A 10,204-nucleotide genomic window follows, 5' to 3' on the forward strand; every position below is an offset into this window, starting at 1 on the left:
CTCATGTTAACAGTTTGTCCAGGTTCTGTCCATCAGATAAGGTACTATTGGTTCTTGGTTTATTCCACAATTCTCTCACAGTCACATTCAGAAGTTCTACCCAGGGTATCACATCAGCATTTCTTCCCACCAACCTATATTGAGAACATGCATCATAACAATGATAACTTGTAATTTGTGTTCAGTTAAGAAAACCATGTTTATTTAAATTATTTTATTATATTAAATTTAATATTTTACTTTGTTCTTAGCATACCGATTAAATCGCTCAAAACCTTAGCAATAATTAATTAATTAATTAGTTTCGGAAAAAAAACAAAACAGAAAATAATTTTTTTGTATAAAATACTGTTTAATATTTCAGTCAGAATATATATTTTGTTGTTAAAAAAAATTGAAGTTTTAAAATGAAATGCATGAATATCAAAATACAGAGCTAAATAAAATATCTGATTCAAAACATGTTTATTTGATTGAACAAACTGTAATGTTTCGGGTTGTATTCATAAAACAATTATTGCGGCAATAGCAAGATTGCTTATATTGGCGAACAACAGTTATTAGCATATGCATATACATAGTCATAGCCATACATGTTTTTTTTTCCATACAATATTCATCGCATACACCATAATACAGTCTTTTAAAAAACATTTTTATAAATAAAAATGAAAAATAATTTGTAAAATATGTTTAATATTTCAACAGGGATAAGTATTAATTTCAACAAAGTTAAATAGTAAAAACAATGAGTATCCAAAATTACATGTAAAACAATATATTAATAGCTGTTATGAATTTAATGCTTTAGAACTTCAGGTCATATTTCTAAAATGTTCATAGCAACAACCTTATGTTTTTATTACAGGCAAACACCAGTATTAATCATGTTCTTTAAAAAATAAATGATTATCAAAGATATATTTCTACTACTTGAATATCTATTAATTGCAAACACCATTTTATATTTTGCAAATTTTATGACTTTTTAAAAGACTTAAAATTATTAGCAAAAATTCTCTTTAATTGTATACTAGCAAAACTCATCTGTTATATCAGGTTTTTTAATTATGCTTTCCCCTTTTCCTAGAAATTGATTTTAACCAGGAAAAACACAAAAAGCAAAGTCTTTTGGACAATTAACTTGTCTTACTTCAGTAGCCAAAACCTCACTTGATAATAGGCTTGTTACTGATAACAAAACAAATACTGTAAACCAACAAACAGCTGTTATGGAAGATTTCATGTTTCCTGAAAGAAAACAGAGGTTAGTAATAAGTGAAATGTGTATATGTAACTCGTTTCGTTTTTTTAATCAGTCAAGGTATTTCGAATATTTGCCTACTTCTTATAAGATCTCTTTAGATATACACATATTCAGTTTAAACAGCTTTGAATTTTATAAATAAGTCGTTAAATAGTAGACACATTATTGATAAATGGACATAATAGTATTACGATGAATGATATAACGGTGAATGATTAAAGTAAACTCAAGGCGGAAGCATTATTAAAAAATTGAAAAAATGAGTGCACATTTACAGTTGTTTGCACATATTTAATAAAAACGTTTATATAAATATATATTAATGCACTACAATTTCATAACTATAAAGAAAACATGCGTCTATTACTAAATACATTATTTAGCTACTAACACTTTTCTTAACAGTTAATGCAATAAAATATATTTAATGAAAATCGTTTATTTTTATTTTTAGTGTACATTTAAAGCTTATTAAAGACATTAATGTTGTTTGAAAAACGCGTAAAAATATTTGTTATACACTGACAAGATTTACACTGAAGCACGTGGTCTAAAGATGGCGTCGAAACTTTTTATGTCTTTTGCAAACAGTATCACAGCATATATTGTTAGGATAGTACTTAAAACGGTATTAGAGATATCCAAAAAGAAACTGGGATTAATGAAGCTTTTGACAGTATTCGTTGCATAATAAAACAACAACCTGCTCATAGCTCTATTACACATTCTTGATTGTAATGTGAAGCTGAAGCTGTTGGTTTGGTAAATTTCTCTTGTCAACAGTGATGTCTATATTATGTAATGTTTTGATCTTTTAAAAGTCAATACATCATACAACATTTGTTTTTCCTCTTATTTCAAAGATATTTCGTTCCTGCGTTTCGCCATGTAAATTTATCAAGTGGATTTACTACAAAGAGGATGTATTGCTTTTTGTATATCCACGTATTAGCTAAATTAATAAAACCTTGTGCATAGGTTGATGTATATTAATATCTTACTTCAATATTAGGATGGATTGAATGCTTAACACTAAGCATATGTGATTTTAGTTCCGACGTCTTCAGGCAGATGCCTTTTAGTGGTTGGTGGACGGACGGATTCTGCGCTAGAGCTAATCTCGTAACGTGTGGGTAAGCAACCGACTGTTGATCACTCTATCATCGTGTGCTCCTTTTTACTTCAATCCAATGTCGTTTTTTCTTCCATACCTCTTTGAATGTTGTCGAAGCAGCAAGTTACCTTCACTATGTTTTATTTGTCAACAACAACTATTTTCATATTTGTTATTCTCTCCAGAAGGAATACAAAAGTTTATGCTAATAAACATTATGCAGCTGAAATAAAAATCATATAGTAAAAGTGAAATAGCAAAATGTTAACACATTCCTTATAATTCATAATAAAATACTAACTAGCTAAAAATATTAATAAAAATATAAAATACTAACTAAATACTAATAAATTTCAAAGCCTAAGCAGTAAACTATTCATATCATCAAGTGAAAATGTTAATATAATCTTTAGATAACTAAAGAAATTTACAAATAATGTCACTTATTGTTTATAAAAGCTACGTTATGTCCAAACGCAAATTGATAAATTTATTTTGAACAACTTTGTCTGCAAAATAGCTAAGACAAAGAACGGAGTGCCGGCTAGGCATGAAAAATTGCCCAAAAACTGCCGATAGTTTCAAAATGACGAACGTTAAATGATGCAAACTTACAACGAGACAATATTATTATAGCTACCAAAATAATATCACTTGTATGAGGCTCTATTAATACAGACAAGCATCATTACTTTACCATTATAGGAAAGTAGCTTCTAATTTTCTTGTTTGGTGTCTATCTTTTTGTGTCATGTATTTGGTATTTTAAGTCAATATATCAATCGTGTTATATCTATAGGTAACTAAAAGCTTAGCTTTCAACTGTAAACAAACGATACTATGAGTCTTAAATTTAAATAAAGTAAATTAATCTTATATGAAACGCACTGCCCAAAATCTGCAGTGACTGTTTGATTCTAATCAGCAACTTATCAGCCTCTTATGGTTTGATATGGTTTTTAAAGCATGGTTGTTCATGTCTAGTTTTTGTATTCTTAGTATTTTAATTTAACATATTTTTCTTGAAAAGAAATTTTAAAAAGTCTAAATTAAACAATACATTCCAATATATTAACACGTTATTTATAGTTCATAATAAAAGTATTACCTATAAGCCCAACATAGTTTTAATTTTGTAAAAATTTCTTTAGGAATACATAATTTTATGTGTTTTGAATTTTAAGACAATATGCTGTGAGTGGTTTGTCGAAATTTGATCAATGTCTAGCAAGTAATTTAAATCAGTGAGAAGATAAATGTGCAAGAGAGTAAATGTATTTGTTCATCCAATATACACATTAGTTTTAAAACTACACAGTTTATAAAACGTCACTAAGGTTTTGCCTACTTGATAGGGCGTCAGTATACATCTAATCGAAGTATTGTTTGTCGTGTTAAAGTTAGCTACCATCTTTTTAAAGTTGTAATTAAGATAAAATAAATTTTAAATAATTTATAGTTATCCACATCCGGCATTTATGTAATTTTGTTCAAGTTATATTGACATACTGAAAGAGCATTTAAATCTAGTGCAATACTTCAAATAATCATCGTTTTACAATGACTTAATCGAGTTCTTAATTAATTACATTAACAATGAATTGTCTTATTTTTTAATTTTTGGTTCCTTATTTATTGTGTTGATAACTAAGAATTATATTTAGAATGTTTTAGACACCATGAAGCCCTTTTAAATTTGATTTATTTTGTGTTTATTTTTTTTTATTTTTTTGCACAACCTCGATAGTGTTTCGATTATTTTGAAAATAAATATTTTTAAATGCAGTTGTGGATAATGACTGTGTTTTATTAAGGTTTACTGGTAGTTCAGGATTTTTTCATAGATTAGGTATTTTTGTTAACCCTTCATTTCATGTTGGATCAATTTTGATACAAAATTAAATAACCCCCATTGAATCTACACAAATGTTAAAATCTGAGCTCCACTCGTCAACAGACGCCAATACAAGACTCATTCAAGCCATTTATACTTTAGCCTATAACTGATGAAGTCAGCTTGATAAGAAGGTGTGACATATTATTGAAGACTTTGCAAAAAGTTTACGAAACTGCAAGTTAGTGATAAAGTACAACTAGCTTAAGTTTCGTGACTAATTTGCTTTGCCTTAACCTGCAACTAAATGATCACTGCAGCCTACATTCTATAAGCAGAAGTCTATTCATCAAACAGCATTCGTGGACGTCAACAGAAGGTAATTATTTTTCTACATTGTTATAATCTGAGGTTTAAATATTAGCCGTTATAGAATACAATACTTTGTAGTCATTATATTGTATTTTGTTCTTTGTATGTATATAAACATTGCATGGATTTTAATAAAATATTTTGTATAACTATTAAACGATCCTTAACGAAATTCTGTAAGTAGTTGTAATCATGCGATGGTAGTGTTGTGATTTATTGAATATAAACAGTGCGTAATTGATGATAAAAATAATGTAGTGTGCATATTCATTGTACGAGTGGTCTTAAGTTATTACGTTGTATGAACTTGTATCGTGAAGACAAATAAAAAACATTACATTTATAACAAGCTTAAAAAAAATTCTGCTAGGATTTTCTGTAAATAACAGCATTCATGTGCATAGACCAGGGGTCTCCAAACTGCGGCCCGCGGGCCGGATGCGGCTCGCGAGGTCATTTCATCCGGCCTGCCGAGATTGTTTTGTCCACGGAAAAAAAAAGTTTTTTAGAAGTGACTGAGGAACTTTTCCCAGATATTCAAAACAGTTTGAAAAATGTAGCTTTTTGTGCAATTACCATTGCCCAACGTATTGCACACATTGGTTAAAACATTGTGACTCACATAGCGAAAAATTTTCGATTGCGATGGATGAGTTGCTGGACAGCTGTTCCACCTCTCAACTGCTTGTGTTCATTAGGGGTGTGGATGAAGACATGAACATAAAATGAACATAACGCAAGAGATGGTTTCCCTACATAACATGTCTGGTTCTGTTACCTGAGAAGATATATACAATGAGTTAAAAAAAAACGCTGATTATAACTTGTACTGGACTAACCACAGTTACCTGACTGTTGATGGAGAAAAGTACAAAAGTGGCATAAAGAAAGCCTTGGTTGGACAAGCGAATGGGAAAAACATTCTACAACCAATGTTCTTGCACTATATTATTCACCAGCAAGCTTTGTGGGCTAAATATGTGGACATTAGCAGTGTACTGAATCATTTGGTGAAGATTGCGAATTTAAGAAGGACACATGGGCTCAATAGACAGTTCAGAGACATGTTGAAAGATACAAACACAGAATCGCAAGATTTACCATATTACAAAGCATTAAGATGGCTAAGTTGTGAGAAAGTTCAGAGCAGTTATTTAAGTTAAGAAAGGAAATAGGAGGCCTCCTGGAAAGTAAAAGCAAGCCACAGCCATTAATGTCTGTTTGAAGAGTGTGTATAGAAATTGGCATCTGCTTCAGACATAACAAGCCATTAAAATTTTCTGAACCTAAAACTACAAGAGAGGGAAATCTGTTTTCTGATTTATACACCCACTAAAAGGCAACTGGAGATCCAAACGTCTTGTTTTTTTTGGAACAAGCACAGGCCAACAATTTGTCAGCAGTAAAATGTCTTCAAGGCTGAAGCATCAGCTGAGTTCCCAGGTTTATCTGCACGCAAGATCATCATAGACCTCCAGCTGTTGTTTCAGTCAGAGGCGTAGCTACCCTTCCCGGCGCCCGGGAACAAACTTCCGATTTGCATCCCCCCTCAAACTTTCAATTTGTTTTTCCAACCCATTTTGGCGCCCCCTAAGTTCGGCGCCCGGGGATATATGTCCCATCCCTGCCCCCCCCCCCCCCCCCCCCCCGCAGTTTTCTGGCTTGAATTCAAACACAGAAGAAGTGAGGCTGTCTCAAAACCCATTTGAAGCTAATGTGGGCAGTTGCGCAGATGAGCTGCAGCTTGAGGTCATTGAATTTAAAGCAAATGCCCTCCTTATAGACACGTTCAAAGAAGGGCGGGTGGGTTTTTATAAGTATTTGACAAAGGAAGACTTTCCTAATATAAAAGATTTTGCATCCAAGTACCTTTCAAATTTTGAAACAACATACCTGTGTGAACAAACATTTTCAAGAATGAAATACGCGAAGAACAATTTGAAAACAAACTAGGACCTAGAGTGTGTTTTCGTCCCTCGACAGTGTTTCTTTAACACTTTCTTCTCGGCGGGGGGGGGGGGGGGGGGACACTTGACATGTGTGTATGTATATATATCGTTGGGGAAAGGGGGGGATGGCTGACGTTCTTAGGGGGGAGGGGGAGTCGCCCTATAGAACCTCTGGCCCTTGAACTGATATTTGATAGTTAATGCGGCCCTCAAGCTGAAAAGTTTGGAGACCCCTGGCATAGGCAAACACATTACAGTGTATCCAGAATTATTTAAAAAATTAAGTTGCAGTAAAAGAAGATTTTTGTATTTTTCTGTAACTACGTTTGTAGTACTATGCTTATCCAGTCGACAGAGCTAAAAGGTGTTCTACGTTTATAAACATTATCACATGTTTATATGTAAGTGTAGTAAAGGAACTAAATGAAAAACAATATCTTGTGAGGGTTATAATGGGTGTTGTTTAGCATGGATGCTAATATTGTGTAATTGCTAACTATCTTTACAAGGCGGCCCCTATAACTTACTAACTTACTTAATCCTCATCACTCCCTGTGGAGTATAGGGCAGCAACAAATCTCCGCCATTCCACCCTGTCCTGGGCGAGCCACTTTAGTTCATGCCAGGTTTTGCCAGTAGCCTGTACTTCTTCTTCCATCTCCCTCCTCCATGTTCCCAGTGGTCTTCCTTTTTTTCTCTTTCCGGGTTGGTTCCACTTCAGCGCCATGTTGGGGAGACTTTTTTGCTCATGCGTAGGACATGGCCCAGCCATCTCCATCTCCTCGTTCGAACTTCTGAGACAATGTCGTTTAATCCTGTCCTTCGCCATATTTCCTTGTTCGGGATTTTGTCGTTCCACTTTATCCTGAGGATGCGTTTGAGGGATCTTCTTTCAAAGCCTCTGAGTCGGCTCTCTCCTTTCTTGTTTAGTTTCCATGACTATGCAGCATAGAGGAGTACAGAACGTACATTAGACTTATAGATCCTTAATTTATTTCTCTGCTGCAGTGAGGATGATTTCCAGAGCTTAGTGAGTCTGTTGAAAGCTTGTGCTGCCATTGCTATTCTGGTGGCAATTTCTTTCTCCATGCTGCCATTTGCTGATATATAGCTGCCGAGGTTCTTAAAGTCTTCGACCTCTTCTAGCTCTGCTCCATTCGCAAAGGTCTTGAGAGCGCTTTTGGTTTTTATTTTCATAAGCTTGGTTTTTCCGGAGTTTAACTTTAGCCCAACGGTTTTTGCAATTTGCTCTATTCTTGTGGTTTTTGCTTGGATGTCTTTTTGGGCATGTGAAAGTAAAGCCAAGTCATCAGAAAAGTCACAGTTCTCTAGGTGGTTGGTAAGTTCACAAACAATTCCTCTTACAAGGCGGCCCCTATAACTTACTTATTTACCTAATCCTCATCACTCCTTGTGGAGTATAGGGCAGTAACAAATCTCTACCATTCCACCCTGTCCTGAACGAGCCACTTTAGTTCATGCCAGGTTTTGCCAGTAGCCTGTACTTCTTCTTCCATCTCTCTCCTCCATGTTCCCAGTGGTCTTCCTCTATTTTTCTTTCCGGGTGGGTTCCACTTCAGCGCCATGTTGGGGAGTCTTTTTTTGCTCATGCGTAGGACATGGCCCAGCCATCTCCATCTCCTAGTTCGAAATTCTGAGACAATGTCGTTTAATCCTGTCCTTCGCCATATTTCCTTGTTCGGGATTTTGTCGTTCCACTTTATCCTGAGGATGCGTTGGAGGGATCTTCTTTCAAAGCTTCTGAGTCGGCTCTCCCCTTTCTTGTTTAGTTTCCATGACTCTGCAGCATAGAGGAGTACAGAACGTACATTAGACTTATAGATCCTTAATTTAGTTCTCTGCTGCAGTGAGGATGATTTCCAGAGCTTAGTGAGTCTGTTGAAAGCTTGTGCTGCCATTGCTATTCTGGTGGCAATTTCTTTCTCCATGCTGTCATTTGCTGATATATAGCTGCCGAGGTACTTAAAGTCTTCGACCTCTTCTAGCTCTGCTCCTTTTGCAAAGGTCTTGAGAGCGCCTTTGGTTTTTATTTTCATTAGCTTGGTTTTTCCGGAGTTTATCTTTAGCCCAACGGTTTTTGCAATTTGCTCTATTCTTGTGGTTTTTGCTTGGATGTTTTTTTGGGCATGTGAAAGTAAAGCCAAGTCATCAGAAAAGTCACAGTTCTCTAGGAGGTTGGTAAGTTCACAAACAATTCCTCTTACAAGGCGGCCCCTATAACTTACTTATTTACTTAATCCTCATCACTCCTTGTGGAGTATAGGGCAGCAACAAATCTCCGCCATTCCACCCTGTCCTGGGCGAGCCACTTTAGTTCATGCCAGGTTTTGCCAGTAGCCTGTACTTCTTCTTCCATCTCTCTCCTCCATGTTCCCAGTGGTCTTCCTCTATTTTTCTTTCCGGGTGGGTTCCACTTCAGCGCCATGTTGGGGAGTCTTTTTTTGCTCATGCGTAGCACATGGCCCAGCCATCTCCATCTCCTCGTTCGAAATTCTGAGACAATGTCGTTTAATCCTGTCCTTCGCCATATTTCCTTGTTCGGGATTTTGTCGTTCCCCTTTATCCTGAGGATGCGTTGAAGGGATCTTCTTTCAAATCCTCTGACTCGGCTATCTCCTTTCTTGTTTAGTTTCCATGACTCTGCAGCATAGAGGAGTACAGAACGTACATTAGACTTATAGATCCTTAATTTAGTTCTCTGCTGCAGTGAGGATGATTTCCAGAGCTTAGTAAGTCTGTTGAAAGCGTGTGCTGCCATTGCTATTTTGGTGGCAATTTCTTTCTCCATGCTGCCATTTGCTGATATATAGCTGCCGAGGTACTTAAAGTCTTCGACCTCTTCTAGCTCTGCTCCATTCGCAAAGGTCTTGAGAGCGCTTTTGGTTTTTATTTTCATTAGCTTGGTTTTTCCGGAGTTTATCTTTAGCCCAACGGTTTTGGCAATTTGCTCTATTCTTGTGGTTTTTGCTTGGATGTCTTTTTGGGCATGTGAAAGTAAAGCCAAGTCATCAGAAAAGTCACAGTTCTCTAGGTGGTTGGTAAGTTCACAAACAATTCCTCTTACAAGGCGGCCCCTATAACTTACTTATTTACCTACTGCTCATCACTCCTTGTGGAGTATAGGGCAGTAACAAATCTCTACCATTCCACCCTGTCCTGGACGAGCCACTTTAGTTCATGCCAGGTTTTGCCAGTAGCCTGTACTTCTTCTTCCATCTCTCTCCTCCATGTTCCCAGTGGTCTTCCTCTATTTTTCTTTCCGGGTGGGTTCCACTTCAGCGCCATGTTGGGGAGTCTTTTTTTGCTCATGCGTAGGACATGGCCCAGCCATCTCCATCTCCTAGTTCGAAATTCTGAGACAATGTCGTTTAATCCTGTCCTTCGCCATATTTCCTTGTTCGGGATTTTGTCGTTCCACTTTATCCTGAGGATGCGTTTGAGGGATCTTCTTTCAAAGCTTCTGAGTCGGCTCTCCCCTTTCTTGTTTAGTTTCCATGACTCTGCAGCATAGAGGAGTACAGAACGTACATTAGACTTATAGATCCTTAATTTAGTTCTCTGCTGCAGTGAGGATGATTTCCAGAGCTTAGTGAGTCTGTTGAAAGCTTGTGCTGCCATTGCTATTCTGGTGGCAATTTCTTTCTCCA

At 35.9% G+C, this 10,204-nt stretch overlaps 2 long non-coding RNA genes across 2 annotated transcripts; one reads left to right on the top strand and one right to left on the bottom strand.

The window, feature by feature from the left end:
- Nucleotides 1-448: 448 nt before the first annotated feature.
- Nucleotides 449-1,458, bottom strand: LOC131937283 (uncharacterized). Its single transcript, XR_009386189.1, has 2 exons — nucleotides 1,346-1,458; nucleotides 449-1,251 (listed from the first exon to the last, which is right to left on the bottom strand). It is a non-coding gene; the product is annotated as an uncharacterized LOC131937283 (long non-coding RNA).
- On the top strand, nucleotides 1,250-4,326 carry LOC131937284 (uncharacterized). Its single transcript, XR_009386190.1, has 3 exons — nucleotides 1,250-2,029; nucleotides 2,280-2,400; nucleotides 2,567-4,326. It is a non-coding gene; the product is annotated as an uncharacterized LOC131937284 (long non-coding RNA).
- Nucleotides 4,327-10,204: the final 5,878 nt, after the last annotated feature.

This window comes from Physella acuta, unplaced genomic scaffold (assembly GCF_028476545.2).
Source record: "Physella acuta isolate Inbredline_101_S28 unplaced genomic scaffold, ASM2847654v3 ptg000206l, whole genome shotgun sequence".
NCBI lineage: Eukaryota > Metazoa > Mollusca > Gastropoda > Physidae > Physella > Physella acuta.